This window comes from Camelus bactrianus, chromosome 3 (genome assembly GCF_048773025.1).
Source record: "Camelus bactrianus isolate YW-2024 breed Bactrian camel chromosome 3, ASM4877302v1, whole genome shotgun sequence".
NCBI classification, from domain to species: Eukaryota; Metazoa; Chordata; class Mammalia; order Artiodactyla; family Camelidae; genus Camelus; species Camelus bactrianus.
The window spans coordinates 137,309,720-137,331,940 of NC_133541.1; the positions used below are offsets into that span (position 1 = coordinate 137,309,720).

The window sequence follows — 22,221 nt, forward strand, 5'->3', positions numbered from 1 at the left end:
AGAAATTTTGCATTTTTTACATAGGTGGGTTTTCCTATCCCCTCTGAATGCCTTCTGTAATTGATACAGCGAAAATCTGTTATTTCAGTGCTTAATTATTTCATAAACTATTTTTTGGCTTAATCAGAAACAATGACAAAGAATGATAATAAAAAACATGAAAACCTTCCTTCCTTTGAAGAATAGAAATGAGGTGGTCAGGCTCACGCGTGCTTTGTACCTGACACCCGTACTTTCATGTCATTGTATATCATGATTCGGAGATGGAGTTGCTTCAGGTTTGTAGATTTTTGTTTTAACATTTGTGTTGAATTCATTCTCTAGGCTGATGTTTCCTGTTGCGTTTGTGGAAAGTGTAGGTGAAGGGAAACAGATGCTACGTTTTGTATTCAGGAGGCCTGAGTTGCTGAAGAGTATAGAGTAGAGGGTGGGCTGAGGAACAGAGTGACACTCCCTCACCTCCAGGCTGAAATTGATGAACAATGAAATCAATTAGGTGTATCGGTATTTATTTGACCAATAGAAGTCAGAGGGCCCAGACTGTCTAGTTATGCGCAATGGAAAGTACTGAATTCACCTGCAGAATTAGGTGATTTACCAAGTAGAAGCAGCTTAGAGCAATCAGAAAAATCAGTTCTATGATGAGATATAAAAAGAATATAATATCTATTATTTCTGAAACTTTTCTATGTTAAGTTGTGTAGAGCTAAAATTAAGTTCCAAGCACCAGGAGTTAAGAGTCTGGGTGGTTCTGTGGGATCGTTATTCAGGGATGTGTCTAGACCCTGCTGGAATGGCCGAAGCTGGCAGGAAAAGACGCAGAGGCAGGATTTGTCATCCTAGGGTGTCCTCCATAATGGTTCCATGTGATAGCCCATGATTGGGTTAACAAATTTAACAGACACCAGACGCATGTCAACCTTAAGAAGAAAAAGTGTGCTTAGTAACTGCTTTCAAGCAAGCACCTGTGCATCCTCACTCCTGTCTCCTTGCCATAAAAAGCAGAGACAATGCCTTGCTTGCATATTTGAGGTTTTAGATAGCACTCTGTTCATTGCACAGCAATGACCCAGGCCCTCAGCTATAAATGCTGGGCGTGCGTGCTGTTAGATAGTCTATTATCCCCAAAACACGGACCTGGCTGGACTGGTGGTCTGCTTTGTAATGAATATCTAAAGAATTTATCTTGTTCCCCTCTCCCCATGACTCCCCTAAAGGTAAACTAAGCCTTTTTACTCATTGTGGATTCTACAATCTCTGTCTCATCCTGTCTTTCCCCAAGTTCCTGTTTACTATCACACAACTGTTAAAGACTATTTTCTTTGATTATACACAATAAATATGGGAGGATTTGAGAGGCTCTTGGAGTTGGCTCCCTACTCCCTCTCGCTTTCTTTCCTTTTTCCACAGTCTTGAGTCATTCATTCCATGTCGGTAAGACTTCTGCCAGCCAGAACCCACAGTTCCAGGTGAGAAGGATGCAGACTTTATCTCTCCTACCCGAGGGAGAGAGAGAAGAGAATTGAGATCTGCTCCCCCGTGGTCCCTTCCTGCCCCAGGGCCACTCCAGTTCACCTGCAGCCTTCTGGCCTCTGCTCTCAGGGCCTCTGTCCCAAGACTGACATCAGCCTTTTTTTCCCTTGTCAATATTTCCTGTGCCTTTCAGGAGTTGGTCTCTTCTCTGCAATTCCACCCTGGCAGATATGATGGTGGTCAGCGTGCTGGTGGGCAGTCATTTGGGGACTCCCAGGAACCATTCTGATTCTCCTGAGTCTCTCATTCGGGGTTACAAAACTGTCGAGAACCGGAGGAAGCCCATTCACGTGAGGTCAACACAGTATTACATCACTTTCTTTTTATTTTTGAATTTTCAGTGGAGAAATTATTTGTAACAAACTGTTCCAGGTTTTCGGCCGCCTGCTTTCCTCACCACTATTTCCTTGTTGGCTCTGGTGCTTGTTTAAAGAACCAGGTTTCTTCTCTGGTCATTTCTAGCAGCTGGGCTTGCCGAATCCTTGATCTGCATTTGAAGCAGAATGCTTCTTCGTGATGTCAAACTGATTTTCCTTGTCATGTCTTAATATTTTGTGTACACTCAGCAACTGTTTCAAGTGAAATGCTCTTGTCCAATTTCGGTTAACTCACATTTGCTGAACTCCTGCTTTCATGCTGAGGGCAGTTTCTTCTTCCTGTAATAAAATTTAGCAATTTGCATTTACTATGGGAAAGTACTGGCCCGAGGTGCTCTCGTTCTTAACAGTTTTAATAACAATTCACCCATTAAAATGTACAGTGGTTTTTACTCTATGCCCAGAATTGTGCATCCCATTCAATCTTAGAACATTTTCATCCCCCCAACAGGAAGCTCCTTACGCATAAGCAGACATCCCCATCTTCCCCAACCTCCCACAGCCCCAGGGAGCCACTTTTCTCTCTCTGTGGGTTTGCCTCTGCTGGAAATTTCATGTAAATCGAGTTACTTCATGTAAGTGGAAGCATCTATTGTGACTGACTTCTTTCACACTGAGTAACGTTTTCAATATTTGTCCACGTTGTGGCCTGGGTCAGTACTCAATGCTTTGCTATTGCTGAATAATATTCCTCTGTATGGCTGGGCCCCTCTGTTTACCCATTCATCACGTGATAGGCATTTGTGTTGTTTCTGCTTTTTGGCTGTGATGAGTAATGGCTCCGTGAATATTCCTGTAGGAGTTTTTATGTGAACATTTGTTTTCAGTTCTCTTACGTGTGTGCCCAGGAAGCAAAATTGCCTGGTTATTCAGAAACCAAATGTTCAACTCTCTAAGGACCTGCCAGGCGTTTTTCCAAAGTGGCCAGGCTGTGTTACATCCTCACCAGCAACGGCTGCGTCCTCTGCATCTTCTGTGTCCTCATTAGTGCTTTTTACTCTTTTTTTGATTATAACCTATTGTAGTGAGTGTGAAGCGGTTTCTCCTAGTGGTTTTGACTTGATTTCCCTTACAGCTAATGATATTGAACATCGTTTCGTTGTGCTTATTGGTCATTTGTATATTTTCCTTGATAAATGTTTTTCAGATCCTCTATTCATTTTTTAATTGAGTTGCCTTTTTATTGTTGAGTTGTAGGAGGTTCTTTTTGTTTTTGTTTTGTTGTTTTTTTTTTTTTTTGGTAGATACAAATTCCTTATCAGATAAATGATTTGAAAAAATTTCTGCTGTGTGTTGTTTTTTCACTTTCTGGATGGTGTCCTTTGAAGCAAAGTTTTTAAAATTTGATGAACTCCAATTTATCTCTGTTTTCTTTTTCCTTGTCCTTTTGGGGTAATATTTAATATCTGAGGTATTTTATTTAAACTTTTATATATAAAATAACTTAATTATTAGGACCGTTCTAGGAGACGGGTGCTGTTGTTGTCCCCAGTCTATGGATAGGAGACTGGGTTGCAGAAAATTTCACTGATTTATCAGTGTCAAAGCTACCCAGTGCTGTGGGAGTTCAGACCCTCATGTTTGTCCCCAGCATCTGTGCTCTTCACCACCATGCTCCACTCCTTCCTGGAATCGTTAATGAAAAAGTCTTTACTTTTTTGATTTCTTGTTAGTTTTTGTTTTTCTCATTGGGGCCTCATCTCCTCATTTTCCTTAAAGAGATCAGTGTAGGTTTATTTTAGGTCTCATGTAGGCAGAAGCATTTTTATCAGTTAACTTTTTATTACTCACTCCCCAGTGATGGCTGTTGCTAATTGACCTAATGAAGTCTTGCTTTAGTCTTTCCTTCTCATGACACTAACAACAGAGTCATGACTTACAGAATGCTTAAAGAAGAAAGTACTTGATTGATTTTATTTTGCTACCCAATCAAACCAATCAAATAAAAACCCCAGAGTTGACACAGACGGTAAGCCCTCCAGAATAGGGTCACTGTCTTCCTTGTGTTTCATTTGTTTGGTCACAGTGTCTGGATAGTGCCTTGCTGTCCAGCAGTTTTGTTAGGATACAGTGTTCGTGAATCATTGTAAGGACAGAATTTTGACAACAGACTGTGCTGTTCATTTCACGAGGGAAAATTTAATATAGAAATACTGCTCAGATCTATTTTAAAATTAAGCTTGGAATTTTGAGAAGAGTTCAAGAAACCATACAAAGATCTTTTTCACTAATTTTAGATCTATCTTAGACACATTATGGTTACATAGCAGAGTACCTTATCAAGTAGATTTGACAAGAGGTGTGTATTATTGATTATTTGTTTTAGTTGAAATATTCTACCTGGGATAAAATATTCAGTGCCCATAAATGAACAAATATGTTTGTATTTCTATGCAACATGGGAGCAGACTTCATATGTTTCTATATAATATATATGACTGTGTGTTTTAATCTGTCTTTCAGTGTTTTTATAGTTTTTCAGCAATGTTGTAACTTTAGAATTCTTCTAAGAAAATCACCCCAGATTCTAGTGCAGTTTGTACTGTGTATCCTGTCTTATGCATGGGATTCCACTGTCCCCACAGGGAGGAATTTCCTCTTATATTGAGTTAGTATCAGAGTTAAAGGAACTGTGATTTCTAGGACTTTGCTCTCCATGTGTTTGCAGTTGGCTGTCAATCGCGATTTTCCCTTTCTTGAGTTTTCATTGTTCAATTAGAATTTTTGAAAATAACTATTAATATGTTGCATCGATCTCCCTAGAAACTTGATGTGTTTGTGCTTTTCAGTTTTCAATTTATGAAAAATGTAAATACACACTTGTTTTTAAGTAGTCTTTTTTCACTAGATATTTGGTTACCTCTTTATAGTTAAAATATTTTTTTCCCAATGTATGAATCGGTGTGCATGTTTTAAAAGATACCTTACTTTTTATTTTTCTTATTGTAACAGTTATATTCATTGTAGAGAATTTAGAAAATACGGATAAACACATTAATAACTTAAAATGGCCTCTAATCTCACCTAGACATACAGTTGTAAGGTTTGAAATTGAGAATTACAAGTCCTCTCACATTGTTCTTCTTTTTCAAGTACGTTTTGGTTACTGAGACCCTCGAATTCCCATATGAATTGTAGCAGCAGCTAGTCAGTTTCTGCAGAGGAGACCGCAGGGATTGTGATCGAGACCACGTTGAATATACGGATCGTTCTGGGGAGCACTGCCATTCCAAAAGCGCTGTCTTCTGATCCAGCAATGTGCGTGGTTTGTCCAGGTATTTAGGTATTGTTTAATTTTTTTTTAACAATGCTTTGAGTTTACAGAGTTATTATACTTTTTTTTTTTTTTGCCTTTATACTGAGGACAATTGTGCCAGGTACCGGGATCAGAAGTGTATTTGAGCCCCGCCACTTGCTGCCACCATGGTCACTGCACTCTTTCTTCACCCGCTCTACAATCTTGCACAGAATAGGACCTCAGTAACTCTCTCTCTCGAATGATTATATGCTTGTTGGATGATGCTTGAGAGTCCGTGTGATGATTTTTTTCCCCAGCCTTTCCCCACTTCTTTACTATGCCCTTTCTCTTCCTTTCCTCCAGCCTGGGTTTCAGTTTACCTGTGGCATTGATTTTTCTTGTCTGTAGACACTTCCTTTCACTGGTTCACGATAATTTTACCTGTGGGCTGTGGAAACTTGCTAGATGTCAAGAAAGAGCCAATCCATTGCATGCTAGTATTTTTAAAGTGCATTATTGTTTTATCGATTGAAATTAAATCAGGGTGACCCCCTGAGCCCTCCTGTGAGCTGTTTTTGCCATCCTACAGGTGATAATGCTCTGGCTGCTGAATGTGCCCTTTCCCCAGACTTGGTTTTGGAGTTAAGTCACCATCAGTGGAGCCCTCTCTTTAAAAGATGAAGAAAACATTTGCTCCTTCTCCCTGGTTGGGGACTTGGATGAGATGAGGTAACAGATAAAGAATGGAGCCCCACCTCATTCTAACACCCGCTCGTTCCGTTCCTTTCTCCACGGAAAAAGAGTACAATTCAACACTATAAAGATTGATTGTGAGCAAATGAGATAGACAGGACAACCGATCATTTATTAAATATACTTTCATGCCAGAAACAAATGTATTATTCACACAAAAAGCACACAAAGCACGGTAGTACCGTGATTACCAACCTGGGTCCAAGTTCGAGTCCTGCTCTGGAGTGACCAGTCCTGTGAGATGGAGAACTGGTAGGTCGGCTTAGCCTCTCCCGGGCTTGTTTTCTGTCCTGCAGAGATGGGGCTCGCTAGGCGTCCCTCCCCCATAGAGATGCTGTAGGGTGCAAATGATGCGCATGGGCAGCCCGAGCATAGCTGCTCATTCCTCGTAAGTGAAGGAGAGCATAGCTTTTGTGGTGAAGGCTTTATAACAGCCCCGTGTGGACTTTCAGTGCTCCGAAGGAATGCCTTGTGGTTTGGAGATGGGATTCTCATTTCTGTAAATACCCAAGGATTGTGTAATTGGGCCCTGCTGATTTGAATCTATTCTTTAGAAAGTACATATTGTAGATATATTTTTCAAGCATGCATGCTTTTTTCTTTTATCATTTATTGTTCTACCCTCTCTCTTGGTGGGACTTTTCATGGAATCCAGGAAACAGCCCTAAGCCACCTGCCTCTTCACACGTCTCCGTGGCGGTTTTCTTCCCTGACTAGAAGAGGGTTCTGCATAGGAAATTTTCTTTGTTCCCCTTTTCTTGGAGTCTCTCTGTCTGTCTGCCCACCTCTCACCTGTCCAACTGTCCATTTCTCTACCCACTCATTCTTCTGACTTGTTCCAAATAGCATTTCAGGCAGCTTACAGAAGAACAGATACCAAATAAACAGGTGAGATAATGGGACCAAGTTCAGACAGTGAGGCTAGGAGGCGAGCCTGTGTGAGGGTGGCAGGCATGAGAGACACGCGTCTGCCCTGTGACTTATAAGATCAACAGCAAGAGTGTGCCTGAGGCTCCCAGCAGACACAGGTTAACAGGGTTTGTGGGAGATGCTCACTGGCTGTGAAATAAATAAGTGGCTGAGGAGAAGCCCAGCCTTTCCAGCTACTAAGGCTTAGGAGAATATTTTGAGTGTCTTCAACATCAGAGTATTTCATCTTTTCTTTTGTCAGAGTTCTACAGATAGATGGTTACATTCTGTACCTGGAAATTTCTACAAAATTTCTTCCCACTTGAGTCCCATGACTCGGGAATGGGGTGGTTCTGCTCATTGACTGGGGTTGGCCAGAAACCAAAAATGACAGCTTCAAAGGAGCCTGGGATTTGTCAGTTATGTTTTGTCAGTACTGTAGAGTTCAAAAAATGCTTTCACAGTATCTCTCCATCTGAGGCGGCAGCGTGCTCTCTTACCAGCATCAGGAGCTCAGGGCCATGGGATGGTGGGGGCTGACTGCTTTGCCGTCAAGACAGCTGAGCTAGTCACTGCAGGTTTGATTCTTTTACGTAAGGCCTTTCATGTTCTTTACTTGAATGTTTCAACAGGGAGTTAATTAACTGAGTTAATTAACATTTAATAAATATGATTCTTTGTTGAAAAGACAGTTATAGACAGAATATAAGCTCTGAAGCCTTTAAAAACGGTTTCATTACTGAAATTTCAGTAGGGGAGATACACAGTTTATCTTATTTATGCCTGTCTTTTAAAGTAACAAAGAAACAAGACAGAAAAGGCAGAGGATTGTTTCTGTTCTTCCTTTCTGCTTGCAGGTGCCCTCACCTCCAGTAGCATCCATCCAGACACCGGAACTGACACTGGCCGTGCTCCGAACTGCCTCAGCCCTGAAGACACAACTGACAAATAGAAGGGGACCACACCCTGTTACAGCAGGTGCTCTCACTTTGTGGATCCTTATGTAACTGAGCGGTGTTAATCAGGATTGCCCGTTCTACATTGTGTGGCGCTGCTGCGGTGTCTCCTAGTTACTTGTTTCTGTAAGTATTCATGTATTATTCCCCACTGAGTGGTACTACACGTCTAAAAATGCTTTTTTCAGATGAAAAATAATGTGCATTTAATATAATATGTCTGAAAAAAGGGGCAAAAGATTCTATCCTGGTCCCTCTACTCAGAGATAATAATTAACAATTTAACATTTATTTTCTGTTCTTTTCGTTAGTGTGTATCATCTCTGTCATAAAAACCAGTGAGCACTCTGTCCCTGTTTACTGTTCGGAGATCTCCATTTTCCATTCGGCTTATTACATGTTTTTCTACAATATTCTATCTCCCCTGGCATGAGTTTTAAAGACCAGTGTAGCATTCTGTCTTATGGAGGCATGGTCCATTTTACTTCGGACTTAAATAAACTTTTAAATTCCAAGTGTACTTAACTGAAATACTGAAAAGAGAACTGTGGTGGTACAGGAAGGCCCCTAACTCCCTTCTCATTATTTCCTGAGAGTAAAAGCTGTTGAAAATTTGGTATATATATTTCATGACCTTTATGCCTATGAGATACATATATATACACATATGAGAAATCAATATATAGGTGTGTGTATATATGCTTTATTTAAAAATGAGACCATACTATATGTTTTTCTGCAGCTCGCTTTATTCACTCAGGGGTATATCATGGACGTCCTCCCACTCCAGACTCACCCGGCCCTTTCAGATAGATTGGAGGGGTCTCCTGATGTGCGGGTGTCGTCTCTTGTCCACGGAAACATTTGGTGGGAGACTGCTGTGGACAAGGCCCTGGACCACGGCGAAACGCCGGCTCCCTCAGCGCCCGCAGCTCGCCTTGATTTACCGCATCATTGTCTTGATGGTGGACAGTTAAGTTTTCTCCATTTTCCACTGTCAGAAAGAATGTTTGAGTTGCATCCTTCTTGTACAGAACTTCCTGTGATCTTGTATGTGTATTCCTTTAGTTAAGGCTTCTGGAAATTTAGTCCCTGGATGTGACATTTACATTCATCACAGACTCCTTTCAAGTGACTAGAAATTCCTTCTCCATTGGGGAATGAAAAAATGCACAATTACTTATGTAACCAATTCTCTATCGCTGGATATGATTTCACTTCAGTTTTTCTTCCCACCTTTGTAAACAGTGCTGTGTAAATGCCCTGATGGGTACATCTTTTTGGACTGATTTTTTTTTTCCTAAAGGAAACGATTCCTAGAAGTGGAGTTGAGTCAGTGTGTATGTACGTTTTTCAGAGCTTACAAATCCATTGATATGTCATCCTCTGAAAAAGTCGCTCATGATTTGTTCTCCCACAGATTGACACTAGCTAGATTATCTTAAAAATATTTGCCAATATGATAAGCAAAAGTGCTTTTTCATTGTTTTTTTTGCATTTGATGACCAGTGACGTTTTGAGCATTTTTCACTCATTAGTCATTTGACTTTTTTAAAATGAATGATTCCTTTTGTCCTTTGCCCACATTTAAGTGAGGGAGCTTCTTGTTGCTTTGTGACAGCTTTTTGTATGTTATGAAAATTAACTTCGTGAATTCATCAACATGTATCACAGAGCTTTTTCTTGTCATTTCTTTCCTTTCATTTTGTTCAGGAAGTTTTCTGATTTTTGTTGTGGCTCAAACTATTCTTAGGATAGTAAATGTCTTCCTTATGGGTTTTATCTTTGACATTATTCTTAGAAATACTCTCTTATAATGGAATAAATCTCTTCTGTAGGTATTTTTTAATCTCTAAGATGGAGATTATAATAGTACATGTTATAGTGAGGAGAAGTTGAGTTAATAAGAGCAAAGAGTTGTATTTGCTGTTACTAGTACTTTTTAATATTTACATCGCTATCTGCAATTTATCTTGTGGTCATTATGACAGGAGTAGAATTTATTCTTTCCAGGTGATTCTCTGTCCCAGGACAATTATCGAATTCATAATTTTCTCTTTGATTTGAAATCCCACCTGTACAAAATACTTACATACACTAGAGTCTTTTTTGAGCTCATGGTTCCCTTCTGTCAATCTCCTTTCCTTACTCCAGCACCATATCTTACATGTTGTAAAAATTTATTTAATAACTGGCAGTCTGATTTTTTTTGATTCTTTTCTTCCATCCCAAATTTTCTTGTCAAGTATTATGACTTTATTATTCCTGAAGAATTCCAAAATATTTTGTTCAAGTTAAAAAAAATCAGATTGGAATTTTCATGGGATTTTTTAGTAAGTTTTGAATTATTCTTAGGAGAACTTACATCTTTACAAAACTGCTTTTCTCCATGCAATATGTTTATGTCTCTACATTCATACCTCTTACTTTAACCCTCAGTACAGTCCTGAAGTTTCTCCATTTAGAATATGGGCATTATTTTTGAATTTATTCCAGATTATTGTTTATGTTTTTGTTAATTTTGTAAGTGAGAATTTTTTGGTATTATATTTTTAAATGTTTAAAACTGACATTTAGAAAGGAAGATTTGGTTTGTCAATACTCACTTTGTAACTTGTCATTTAAAATTGTAAGTATTAAGTACTTGTTCCAGAATCCTTTCTTTTCTGTTTTTTAAAATTTGTTTCCAAGATTCTCAAAATGTTCATAGCTAAGTAGTATAGGTGGGGACACAGATGGAGAGAGGAAGTGTGGCTCACGAACAAACTGTGAGCAATTTCATGGCTGCCTTTAGGCTGGAGAAGCCACAGAAGAGCCCAGGTTAGACCAAGGGTGGCTTTGTATGCACTTGAAAGCCAGCTTTCCTGCCTGTATGGTGAAGCCTGGTGGGCGTGGCAGGTAGATGATCAAGGTCTGATCAAGGTCATTGGCTGCACAGAGCACTGTGTCTGTGAGAACTGGAGACCATTACCATGGGAAATGCTTGGCGCCAGGAACACTGCAGGGGAGCTGGGGAGCCTGTGTGTTAAGGATTTTCCAGCCCTGGGAGTGGGAAGATGAGACTCTGCATTCAGATCTGAGTTTGAATTCATCCTCTCTTGTTTACTGGTCCTCTGACTTTTGTTAAGTTATCTACCCGCTTTGAACTCCTGTTTTCTTGTCTCTCAAAACAGGAGTATTACAGCCTGCTGCTAGAGTGTTTGATCAGGGTAAATGATTTGTGTCTATAAGATGCCACGTACAGTCACAATCTCAGTGAGAAATGGGCTGTCGCCTCTTCTTCTGCAACTCAGTGCTCGATAAGACATCGGGGGAAAGCCAGTCCCTAATTTGTATGTGATGCAATGAGGAACAAAATTAACATCTTGCCTTTCCCTAGCAGGATTCTTATTTCTTTGCTTCATTTACCTCTTTCCTCCTTTACTCTCCCCTTTCACCTCCTCCACCAAAAGAGACTGAGTCTGTCTCAGAACACTACATTCAAATTACTTTAAATGTTGGCTCATCCCCATGAAATTACAGTGAAATTAAAAATAATCTGTACACGTCCCAGACATGATTATATTTGATTTACACACACACACACACACACACACACACACACACACACACACACACACACACAATCAGGCTACCTCCCATTTGCTGAGGGAGAAGGACCAGTTTTTCTGAGTTTTCATTCACTGAGCGTGAGAGCAAAGTCTCTTAAGCAGAAATTCGCCTGGCTTCTTGCATGGTTTTTTAAATTGGATTTCTGCTTTGTGTCCACAGAAATAGACTCCTATTAGAAGAGGGGAAGTGGAGACATAGATATTCTGCTGAGATATTGGTGTCATCATATTTGAGTTGGAAAGGACTTACGACAGCATAGAGTCGTACATTTTTATGGGTGAGAATCCATGATAGTGTAACTTGGACAAGAACCCGGGTCTTCTGTCTTCATGTCCACGCGGATGAAGAGGCAACTGGGTGGGGGATGGCAGGGATCCTTACTTGAGTTCCGGGGTCTTGCTAGTTTCCATTGTTCAGCTGCCTTTAGTTTATGTCCATGTGGCCTCTCATGGGAAGGTCACTCTATCCTGATAGATTGAGTTTCTAATCAGCAAAGAGGTCTGGACCCACTCATGTTTCCCAGAGATTTTCTGCTGACCTGCTGACAGTTTATATACATGAGATCTTAGAAACTGCTGGATATAAAATCCTTATTGTTATCATTTGCCCTCGAGTTCCACAGGAATGGGGTGCTGTCTCAGGCTGTCTAAGGCCAGCTCTGAAAAAAGATAGGGTGATAGGCTGTGCAGCTGGACACTCCCCAGTCGAATGGGATTTCCACCTTAGTTTTTAGAATCAGGCAGATGAGTTCAAATCTTACCTTTACCAGTTATTAGCTTTGTGACCTTGAGGAAGAAACTTTACTTTTTTGGGGACAAATTTTCTTTATCCGTAAATAAGTTCAGTATTTATTTTAGGGTTTTTGTTTTAGAATTGAATGAGCTAATTCCCTCATTTATTCCTAAAATACTGATCACATGGTTCTATGCTGGTGACCTAGTGGTTGATTACTAAGGGACTCAGTAGTGAGAATGTGGGTGAGGCTCCCTGGATAATAGAGCTTATATTCCATGATATGCTTGTAAAAGACTGGATTGCAGTGGATTTTTAGTAAATGTCCATTCTTTTCCTAATCCCCATTGATTGTGTATATATCTTTATACTAATATATGAACAATTTTTTATTGCAATATAAGTCTTTTTGTAGTATTTAAAGTATGTAGCTATAACAAAAATACGTGAAATAAAATGATTTGACTTTTATTTTCTTTTCAATAAACAAAACAAAATAAAATAGAAAAGAAAAGAAAAAGTTTTGAAGGAGTAGAAATAATTTTATTTCCGTGTAATCGACTCCCTATGTTAGGTTTTTCGGTTGTGTTCTTAAACAGCATATAAAATTGACAGGTTTTGACTTCAGTGTTGATAGCTGGGTGAGTATAGTTTCTTTTTGTGGTTGTCTTTGATGAATTATTTGCACTAGATCATAAATAATGTGCATGTTACATATTGGAAACGAGGAAAGAGTGGAGACATACTACCTCCAATGCAGTCATTTTGTTACCGAGTCCAAACTCATTCTGCTCACCAAATGACAGGCCAATAAACTGGGAGATGAGGTGTTGGAGCAAGGAATAGTGACTTTATTTGCAAAGCTGGCAGACCCAGAAGATGGCAGACTGATGTCCTGAAGAACCATCTTCCCCAAGTCAGAATTGAGTCTCCTTTTATACTAAAAAGGGGTGGGGCTGCAGTTGGTTGTTGGAAACTTCTTGTTGTATGAATTGCTTGTCCTTTGAATCCGCTGTTCTTGCAGCTGTCCATGTGGATCAAATCATGTTGCCATTGTAATACCTCCAAAAGTAAAACAAAGTTATTCTCTATTTTGCAACTTGCCATCTCTACATAAGTGCAGATTAGTTAGCATCCTTCAAGATCACGGCCAGGAGAAGAGGCTGTCCTGGATATTTCAGTCTAAAGGCAACTTTCTTTTACAAATGGTGCAGAGATAGCAAGTCTGAGCCTAGAAAACAGGGCACAGGTTTAAAGCCAAAGGAACAGACCTAACATGGGGTCAAAATTGTTCTTTTCTCTTACAATTCCCTTTTCTGCTTCATAGATAATTTTAGTAAGAAACATGAGCAATTTTGTATTTTTGCTTCTTAATAACCGATAAGTGGGCCAACTATATTTTTGTGAGCAGGGATGCTGTGCGGGCATAGGGGTCACAGCAAACTCTTGTTGGGGGTGGCCGACCCTGGAACATGTCTGATGCCCCGTGAGTGTTGGTGAGGGTCCCCTAGCCAGCGGCTCTCTTCAGGAGGCAGCATATGGGCATTGATATCTGGAGACCTCATTTTCGGCTGCAGGAAATTTTTTAGATACTGCGATTGAAAAATCACTCCAGCTGGGGATAATTAGGGAAAAAAGGAAAAGTAAAAGGGTTTGGAGTAGAGTAGAAGAGAAGGACATCAGATCACGGAGCCTGAGTGCTTGGCAGCGGGGCTTCGGGGGAGAGGGGAGCAGACGTGGGGAGGGGCCTGGCACCGGAACCAGCTCCTGCACCTGTCAACATGCCCAAGCCACATAGCTTTTAATTGGGCCACCTCTCTGGGCTGGATGTCACCCTGTGCAGAACCTTGAGAATCGAAGGTAAGGGGTGGGCAGCACTCACCTAGGGGTCACTGTAGATTTCGGTCAAGTCCACAGTGCCTTTTCTGTTCATGTGTCTTCACTTGTCCTTTATCTCAGGATCTGAGGAGGAGGAGAAAAGAACTCAGATAGAGATCCAGGAAGATATCCGACTGTGTTAAGAGAGGACAGACACAGTGACACGGGGAGCGAGGACACTTGCAGCAAAGTAAAATGACTTCACAACTATTGCTTCAGAGCTGCAGGTGTGAGAGAGCCTAAGCCTGTTTCAGAGTGCAGGGGACAAGCGGAAAGGAATGGCAAAATTTCCACTGAAAATTGAAATTTTGTTAAATAGCCTGCTACTGTTGCTTGTATCACTTGAATGAATGCAGGCATATTTCTGTGGGCATTTATAGGTTCACTCAACCCCACCAGCCCCTCTTGCCCCCATCGGGGATGGGATTTCTCAAGCACAGTGCACCTCCTGCTTCGGTGGGCCACGCTTCGGGTCCTCGCCTGGGGCCGGGCTGCTGCAAGGCACTGAGTCCCTGAGGCACGGCCTGTGATACACGACAGGAACATCTCTGCTATCGACTGAGGGCCTCCTTTTCCCCCTGCAGTGTAAGAATTCCGGTGACTGAGTTAGAAGCATGCTTCCAAGCTGTCCGTGTCCTCGGCATCCAGAAGCGGAGCCTGGAAGCTTCCGAATTTCTCCAGAATGCAGTCTACATTCACCTTCGGCAGGTGAGTGTATGTCCTTACACAAGTGGAGGAATTACTGCAGTTTTCCTGGAACTTACTCACCACTAGTCCATCTGATTTTTCTGTGCTAGGACTCAGTATGGCCTGCTAAAAAATCTGGAGTCAGATTTTGAAACCCTGATGAAGAGGATTATTTATTTTATTTCACTATATGATAATCTTTTACTTTCAAAATTCAGAATTTTTGGTTCTTTCAGGCATTTTTGGGGGGGTTGGCAAAACAAATTTGCTCTTACCGTCTTTGCGACCTGTTGCTTTGTGCCTCTCACCTGTCTTCTGTCACTTGTGAGGCAGTTCCATTTGTGACCCTGTCCGTGTTGTTCATGTTATACAACATAAAGTCTGTAAAAGTACAGTCCCTTTTACTCCGAAGACATTCCACAAATAACTCCTTAAATCTGGGTGTTGTTTTAAGAAGACAGAATCATTAGAACATGTAATTGCAGGTTGCTAGTGCAAAATCCCCAGATCAATAGTCTAGCTCAACATCTAAAATCTTTCTAATCTACCTTGGATTTGTATGGATAAGTGAAGCAATTTGCTAAGAATTGAACACCAGGGTTAGAATACAGGATGGTGTAGCTCAGCAGGTCCTCCTGAGCCAGCGCTGTGCCAGAGGGCGGGGCCGAGGGAGAGGGCGGGGCTTAGGGAAAGAGGAGGGCCAAGGAGGAGGGGGGTCCTGCCCTCCCTGAGCTGACAGTTTCATGGCAAACACCTTCACCATGTGAAGAACTTGGAGTTTCTTCTAAGAACACTAGGTTTGAAAAGAGTCATAAAAGAATGGGAGTGACAAAATCCAATTTGTGTCAAGTAGGGGAGAGCAGCTGGAAGGCCACTTGGGAGACTCGTGAGTCCAGGTGGGCAGTGTTGGTGGCTTCTACCTGAGCGGTGGGACAGTCAGTGGGACAGTCACCGGGAAAAAACGAACAGATTTTAGGCATGTTTAGATGGTAAAAAGGAAAGGATGAATGATGTCTGTGAAGGTAGGATGGAGTAAGGCCCAGGTTTCTGGGTGGATTAATGAGGTAAATGATGGTCCTGCTGTGCTCTGAGCAGGGAAAGCTGCAGAGGGAGCTTTGGGGGAACCCTGATGAGTTCAGCTGTGGATAAAGTGAAAGGCTGTTAAATGTGTGGTCTGGGAGCTCAGGTGAGAGCCAGTAGCGAGTAGGGGGAGGGGAGAGAGACGTTCAAATCATTTTGTCTTGTGAGCATACAAATAATTATGAGTAATGATACACTTACGCCTCTATATTCTGGATTTAACACCCATTAACATTTTGTTATATTGACTGCAGAGGTTCCTAATATTTTTTAATAGAAATAAAATAAATAGAAACAAAATAGTGGAGTTAATAAACATCTTAGAGTTGATGTGTGTCCTTCTATGTATTTTGATACCTCATCTGTTTATAAACATAATCTAAAAAAAGTTAACTAGTTTAGCATAAGTGTTAAACAGAGGGACGTGACACACAGTTTTGGGGCTTGAAGCTGATCTTCTCGGGCAAATTATGTAGCCTCTCTGTACCTTTGTTCCATTTTCTGTGACTGCCCCCGGGCCCCTCATCACAGATGATTTCCTAGACTAGATGATGGGAGGGAGGCTGCTGAAGGGAGTAAGAAGTGGCAACTGCTAGGGACACTTAAGAGAGAGACAAAAAGAGATTGAAGTCAATAAACTCAGTACAAACAAATACTCTCAAAAGAGAAAGAATCCTGCAGTGTTTTGAGCCACTTAGCATAAGGGAAACAAAATCACGTGGACCCAAAACTCTTGAGCATGTGAGTATTGTGGGTGGGAATGTCTCATCAGAAAAGGGTTGAGAAAAGGTCTTTTGGTTTCCCTTGACGTTTCCATTAAGGATGGGGAGCAGAAGTGAAAACCCTCAGCTTCAGTGGAAGCTGCTGTTTTGTGTGAAACTGACCAAACTTTGGAGATCAGTCATCAGCGGTGCTGGCAAATGAAGAGATTTCGGGATTGGGTGGGGCACTTGCTGTGACTTCCAGGTGACCTACTGGCTGGGGGCTGTGAGGCGGGCAGTAGGTTTGCAGGGAGACCCGGGCATAATCCCTGGCTCTGAGGCTGCTGCTCTGACTAGCAGACCTGGGCACAGGCAGACCTAATGGGGCAGCTCGGGATGTGGCCTGGGACACCTGCCGTGCTGAGGGGGAGAAGAGCGCTTCCCTGAGGGGGTGTCCCTGCGGAGAGTGGAAACGTCCTCCTGCAGGGGAGGAAGAGCCTCTGAGCAGGGTGCTGGTTGCACAGGCAAGACCACCCTGAGCACTGAGGGTTTGGGGAGCCGGAAGTCACACAGTGGCCCGAGCAGCCTTGTTCCTGAGAAACTAGAGGGAGAAGAGGCTGAAAAGTCAGGCTAGGGTCAGACACTGTGGTGGGTTATGAGTGACAGTAAAGGACTGGTCAGGCAGGCACGAGAGAACCCTGTGGGTGTCCCAGCTGGAGCGTCACGCCAGAGGATGGAGCTGAGTTATAGACTTTGCCACTTATTAGCTGTGTGACTTTGAGCAAGTTCACCCCACCTCTCTATATATACATTCATCTGTAAAATGACACAGTGACAAGCTCGTGTCATAAGAAGGCTTAGTTTAGCTCTGATCCTCTGTGTCCAGTCCTGTCAGTGCTGCCCTGCAAGTTTCTGCAGTGGCTGCTCTTACCCTGAGATGGGAGGGCATAGAGGGATTTTGTAGCGCCCGAGGGCAGGAAGGGGTTGCTTTAAAAACAGACATGTAGCCGCCTGCAGCTGCAGGCTTGCAGGCAGTTTGGTTGATGGTCCTGGAGAGGACTTTGGAGGCCTTAGCATCATCATAAGACTTGTTTTCCCTTGGGGGCCGGAATTGCCTATGCAGATTAATGTGGAAAATTTGGGCTTCTGGCAAAGCTGTTTTCAGAGATGGTAATATACATAACATATCGTAGAAAATATAATGCTTTTATTTAATCTGTGGGACTTTGCAGCTGTTGGGAACACCTCTGTTGGCCTGGTTTCCACGGAGGACACTAGGGGTCGGCAGAGCGTGCGGGAGGGCAGGTAGCCTGCAGTGCTGCTGCGGGGTGTTCTCCCGAGTAGAGCACTCTGCTGAGTTGACTCTTCTCTGAGTTTGGTTGCCAGATGAGCAGACAGCAAATTAATGAGTTCTGGTGGGATTGTATAATGACAGAAAGAAAGAGGGACCTGTAGTTTTTCTGGACTAGAACACGCTTTTGGTTCCTGATCCAGTGTGTTCCATTACAGAATTGATGAGTTGTGTCTATTCTGGGACTTGTCGACTGAAAAAAATGTGTAGCCTGAAAGTTTAGAGTTACACTTTATTAGGCGGGAGGACTCGAGGCGGGATGACAGCCTTCAAATCTGTCTGAGGGACTGCTCCCAAGAAGTAGGGGAGGAACTAGGATTATATGGCAGCTTTACAACAAAGACCAGGGAGTTGGAACAATAAAAGATTGCTTGTTATCTAAAGAAATCCAGGCATCTCAAGTTAAAGAATTTAGTGCCTTTGTATGTATCATTTGACCTCACTGGATTCATTCTTTAGACAAGCACCTAGCTATCTAGGGCAATTATCCTGTCTTCTTATTCTCAGTCTGTTCAGAGGGCAGCATTGTGAGGGGCTGTAGAGGCTGGGCTTCAGGTCTGTCCGCACTGGGGGGTGGCGGCAGCCTTGATGACTTGGTTTCAGCATTCTTTGTTTACTGACATGGTTGTAGTATTTTAATTCACATTGTAGTATTTTCATTCACAGACTGATTGTGGATAATCTGGAAACTTGCAAAGGAAACGAGATGGAATTACTGCAGGTACCTTCTACTTTAATAAGCCGTGTGCAAACATAAACATGGAGGAAGCATACATTTGAATTTGGTGGTGTAGGGAAGGGTTTCTGCACATTACAGGAGAACGCAAGGCAGAATATCTCTTCTTTGTTGGCAGGGATGTGGGTCAACCTGTCATTTCTGTAGCGGTTTCTGAGAGCACTTTATGGTAATTAACAAACACTGACAAACGGTGGCACACTTTGCATTTAAGAGCTGACCTGTACAAACGTGTATTGGACAGGTGGATTTCATAGGCAAGTGGTGAGGTGGATTGGAGAGAGGTGTAGCCCAGGCCTGGGCTCAGATTCAGGTTTAAATCGCCATTTCCTCACCAAAGGACCTTGGACTAGAGTGTAACCTCCATTAAACTGTTGGTGAATCTGTGAAATATGCATTATAATATTCGTTTCTTCCTGGGTTTGTTGTAAGTTTTAAACAGTATTATAACACACATGAAACACTTAACAGACACTTAGCAGTGTTCACTGTGTCCTACCGCCCCGCTTAGCGTGTGTTACAGCCGTAAAGGTAGCATGTGCCTGTTGAGGACGTACTGGCAGCCCCTTGAATAGGTTGTGAATTTGGTGATTTCCTTTAATCCTTGAAACTCTACGTGCCATGGGCAGTTATTTTCATGAACAGATGAGGAATCTTAGGGTAAAGAAGACGGTGTAATTTGCCCAAAGTCAGACCATAATTTTGGGTGCAGGGGCCTCTGTTCAGCATGGGCCCCTGGGCTTTCTGCCCTCTCTGTTCAGCACCAGAGCCAGACGTGGAGTCGCCTGTCTCCCAGCCCAGAATATCCGGCAGGCAGCAACACAAACCTGGACCTGTTCTGCTTAAGCAAAAACTCCGGAGGGGAGGCAGGTACTAAAGGGATAAATGTAAAAACAGACGACTGCAAACTGTTATCAGCTCAGAGAAGGAAAGGAACACGCCTCGCCGTGCAGAGCTGGGAGCTTTCCCTTCAGGGCTGCTCTGGGGGCGTTCATTTCAGCTAAACAATCTCTGCTCCTGCACCAAGGCATGAAGGCATGGTGCATGTAACCAGGCTGACTGTGCCTCGTTGATCATATTCATTCCTAATCCAGTGTCAGCTGTCACGGGCACTTACCTAGTAAACAGATGTCGGCCATAATCATCACGCACTTTGCTTGGTAGTTTTATTGGCCCCACTTTTGAGATGAGGTAATTGAAGCTGGGGAGTTTGCTGCATGCCCGTGATTACCTTGGAAATACCCCTACTGGTCTTTCAACATAGACTGGTGTGGCTGTTACATCCCAGCCCTGTGAATGGCATCGTGTAGCTTCTACCAAGTGGCCCAAATGACTGACATTGATTTTCTTAATCCGTAGGAAATGGTATGTGACAATAAGAGAAAAGGTGGTAAGAAATTCTTTGGAAAACTAGAACAAAATCCAATACTTCCCCAGCTGGGGTAGCGTACCCAGTGTCACTCATCCCACTCACAGCCTGGCACCTCCTCCCTCCCGACTCCGTGTTCAGAAGCCACTCTGAGCCTTCGAAGAACATTTTGCCTCGTGACACTTTTGACTAAGACCTATGAACTCTCTGTCCCTGGTTTACTCTCTCTTCAAGGTCATTTAAATTTTATGCAGGCTCCTCAACTCCGATGTAAGAAAAGACTCTTTAAACTTCTTGATGAAGCTCCTTAATGAAGATCTTGTGAAGGAAACCTAGTCAAAACCTGGGAGGTATGCACACAGTGAGTGCATGCAACCTCAGCACTTTGTGAAGTTCAGAATCAGAGGGGTGGGAGACTCAGGAAAGGCTTTTTAAGGTAGAAAGGGGAAAGTGAAAGGATGCAGGCTGTGTGAGACTGAAACATCTCGGTCCCAGCCAGCAAGGCACCTGCGTTCAGGATGGTGTATGGGGAGTACAGAGTTCTCACAAAGAAAGAAGTGGTGGGATGGGAGGGAGGACAGATAGATTCTTTACTAGGGAAGGAAAAAGTGGGCTGAAAATTTACTGGTTGAATAAGAGGACTGTGACATGATGTGCTTGCATTTTGGAGATAAGGGTTTTGTGGGGACAGGCCTAGGAGAACGCTCTCTGGCTGGGGAGTCAGCACAACAGAGAACCACAGAGAACCGGGCTGACCTCAAGGCCCCTGCTGGGGGAGGGGCTGCCCGCCATTTTGGTCCTGGGGGCTACTTCTGTCCCTTAGCTGGGGCCTCAGAACTCCCTTCACATCCCAGTCCTGTTGATACAAGAAAACATATGTGGGGCATGGGAAGGGCTGTGTCCCAGGCTTTGGTTGAGCCCCTGGAATGTGCCCCACCAGACGTGGGTCCTTGGCTTCATGCAGGAAAGGTTTCAAGAGCAAGCCACTGTTGAGTAAAGGTAGATTTATTCACAGAGACACATTGAAAGGCAGGAGAAATGCCACGAGGTTTGGGGGTTGGGTGCTCAGATTAAAAGTAGGTACACACTCCACAGACAAAGTGTGGGCCTTCTCCGAAGAGGGAGAGAGAGTGATGACCGCGAGGTGGCGCTGTGTTGCTGGTTTTCATGGGCTTGGTTGTTTTATATGCTAATAATTAGAAGGAGCAGCCTAAGGGCAAGGGGCTGGGATTCCCTGGGATTTGGCCATTTCCCACCGTTTGATCTTTTGTGGCTAGCCTTGGGATGGCCATGGTGCCTTGGGGCGTGTTATTCACCATGTTACTATTACAACGGGTGTATAATGAAGCTCAAGATCTGCTAGAAGTAAAATCTCTTCATCCTAAGCCTCAAGGCCTACTGGGGGTTGAATCCTTCACCATTTTGATGTTAATTGCTGTGGCCTTCATTGAATGGCTGTGCTCTGGCCCCTTCCATCCTGTCTCACTGTGTTGACACAGAGAGAGCAAAGGCCGGGCCCCGCCTGTGCTCCTGCATTTAACAGGAAGAGGGGTGGGGTGGGCTGATGATGACTCTGAGTGGTGAGAAGGATGTTTCAGATTTTCCCACGTGGGACATGGGGAAGTGCCAGCAGCCACCGCAGATTTATCTCACGGGCATTATCACTTGTGTCACTCATATTTTTCTATTTTTCTTTCTTTTTTTTTCAATTATTTAATCTAAATTTAACATCAGGTTTTCTTAGGAAAGAAATTTCTCTTTTTCTTTTCATTGGGGCTCTTTTGGGGGGGTAGGTAATTAGGTGTATTTATCTGTTAGAGGAGGCCCTGGCGGTTGAACCCGGGACCCCGTGCACGCTAAGAACACGCTCTACCACTGAGCTCTACCACCCGCCCCATCATCTTTTACTTTTTGCTTTAGCTGCCAAGAATCTTACGGCTGAATTTCTAGTCGGCCTTTAACACTTACCCTGACTTCATGGCATTCGTTTTTATGAGTTTACTTCCCCCTGGTTTCATTTAAGTATTGAATCTCCATTTTCTCTACACTCTAACTTTTGTCTTTTTGTTGTTATGGTTGTTAAGCTGTGTTAAAAATTGTTTAATTCCTCTTTTAGCAGGAGGCTGAAAGTAAATAAATATGTAAACAAACTTATCACACTTAAATGTTTTATACATTCTAAGCTGTTTATTAGTTACTTAAAAACCGAATTGAATACTGAAGTGATAACATTTTAAAATTATTTTTTAACATTTTATAAAAGTATAGCTGATTTACAATATGATATGTTTCAGGTGTACAATAATTGC

General features: G+C 42.6%; 1 long non-coding RNA gene across 5 annotated transcripts in view; it reads left to right on the top strand.

The window, feature by feature from the left end:
- The first annotated feature begins 4,799 nt into the window (after nt 1-4,799).
- The window catches only part of LOC141577157 (uncharacterized), an 89,129-nt gene continuing 71,707 nt past the window's right edge, over nt 4,800-22,221 (top strand). For 3 of the 5 annotated variants that reach the window (XR_012505810.1, XR_012505812.1, XR_012505813.1), the window contains exons 1-3: nt 4,811-5,185; nt 7,668-7,892; nt 8,509-14,696. This is a non-coding gene — a long non-coding RNA (uncharacterized LOC141577157). Of the gene's footprint in view, nt 5,186-5,737; nt 5,878-7,667; nt 7,893-8,508; nt 14,697-22,221 lie in introns of all 5 variants that reach the window. The other 2 variants (XR_012505811.1, XR_012505814.1) reach the window with 2 other exon arrangements.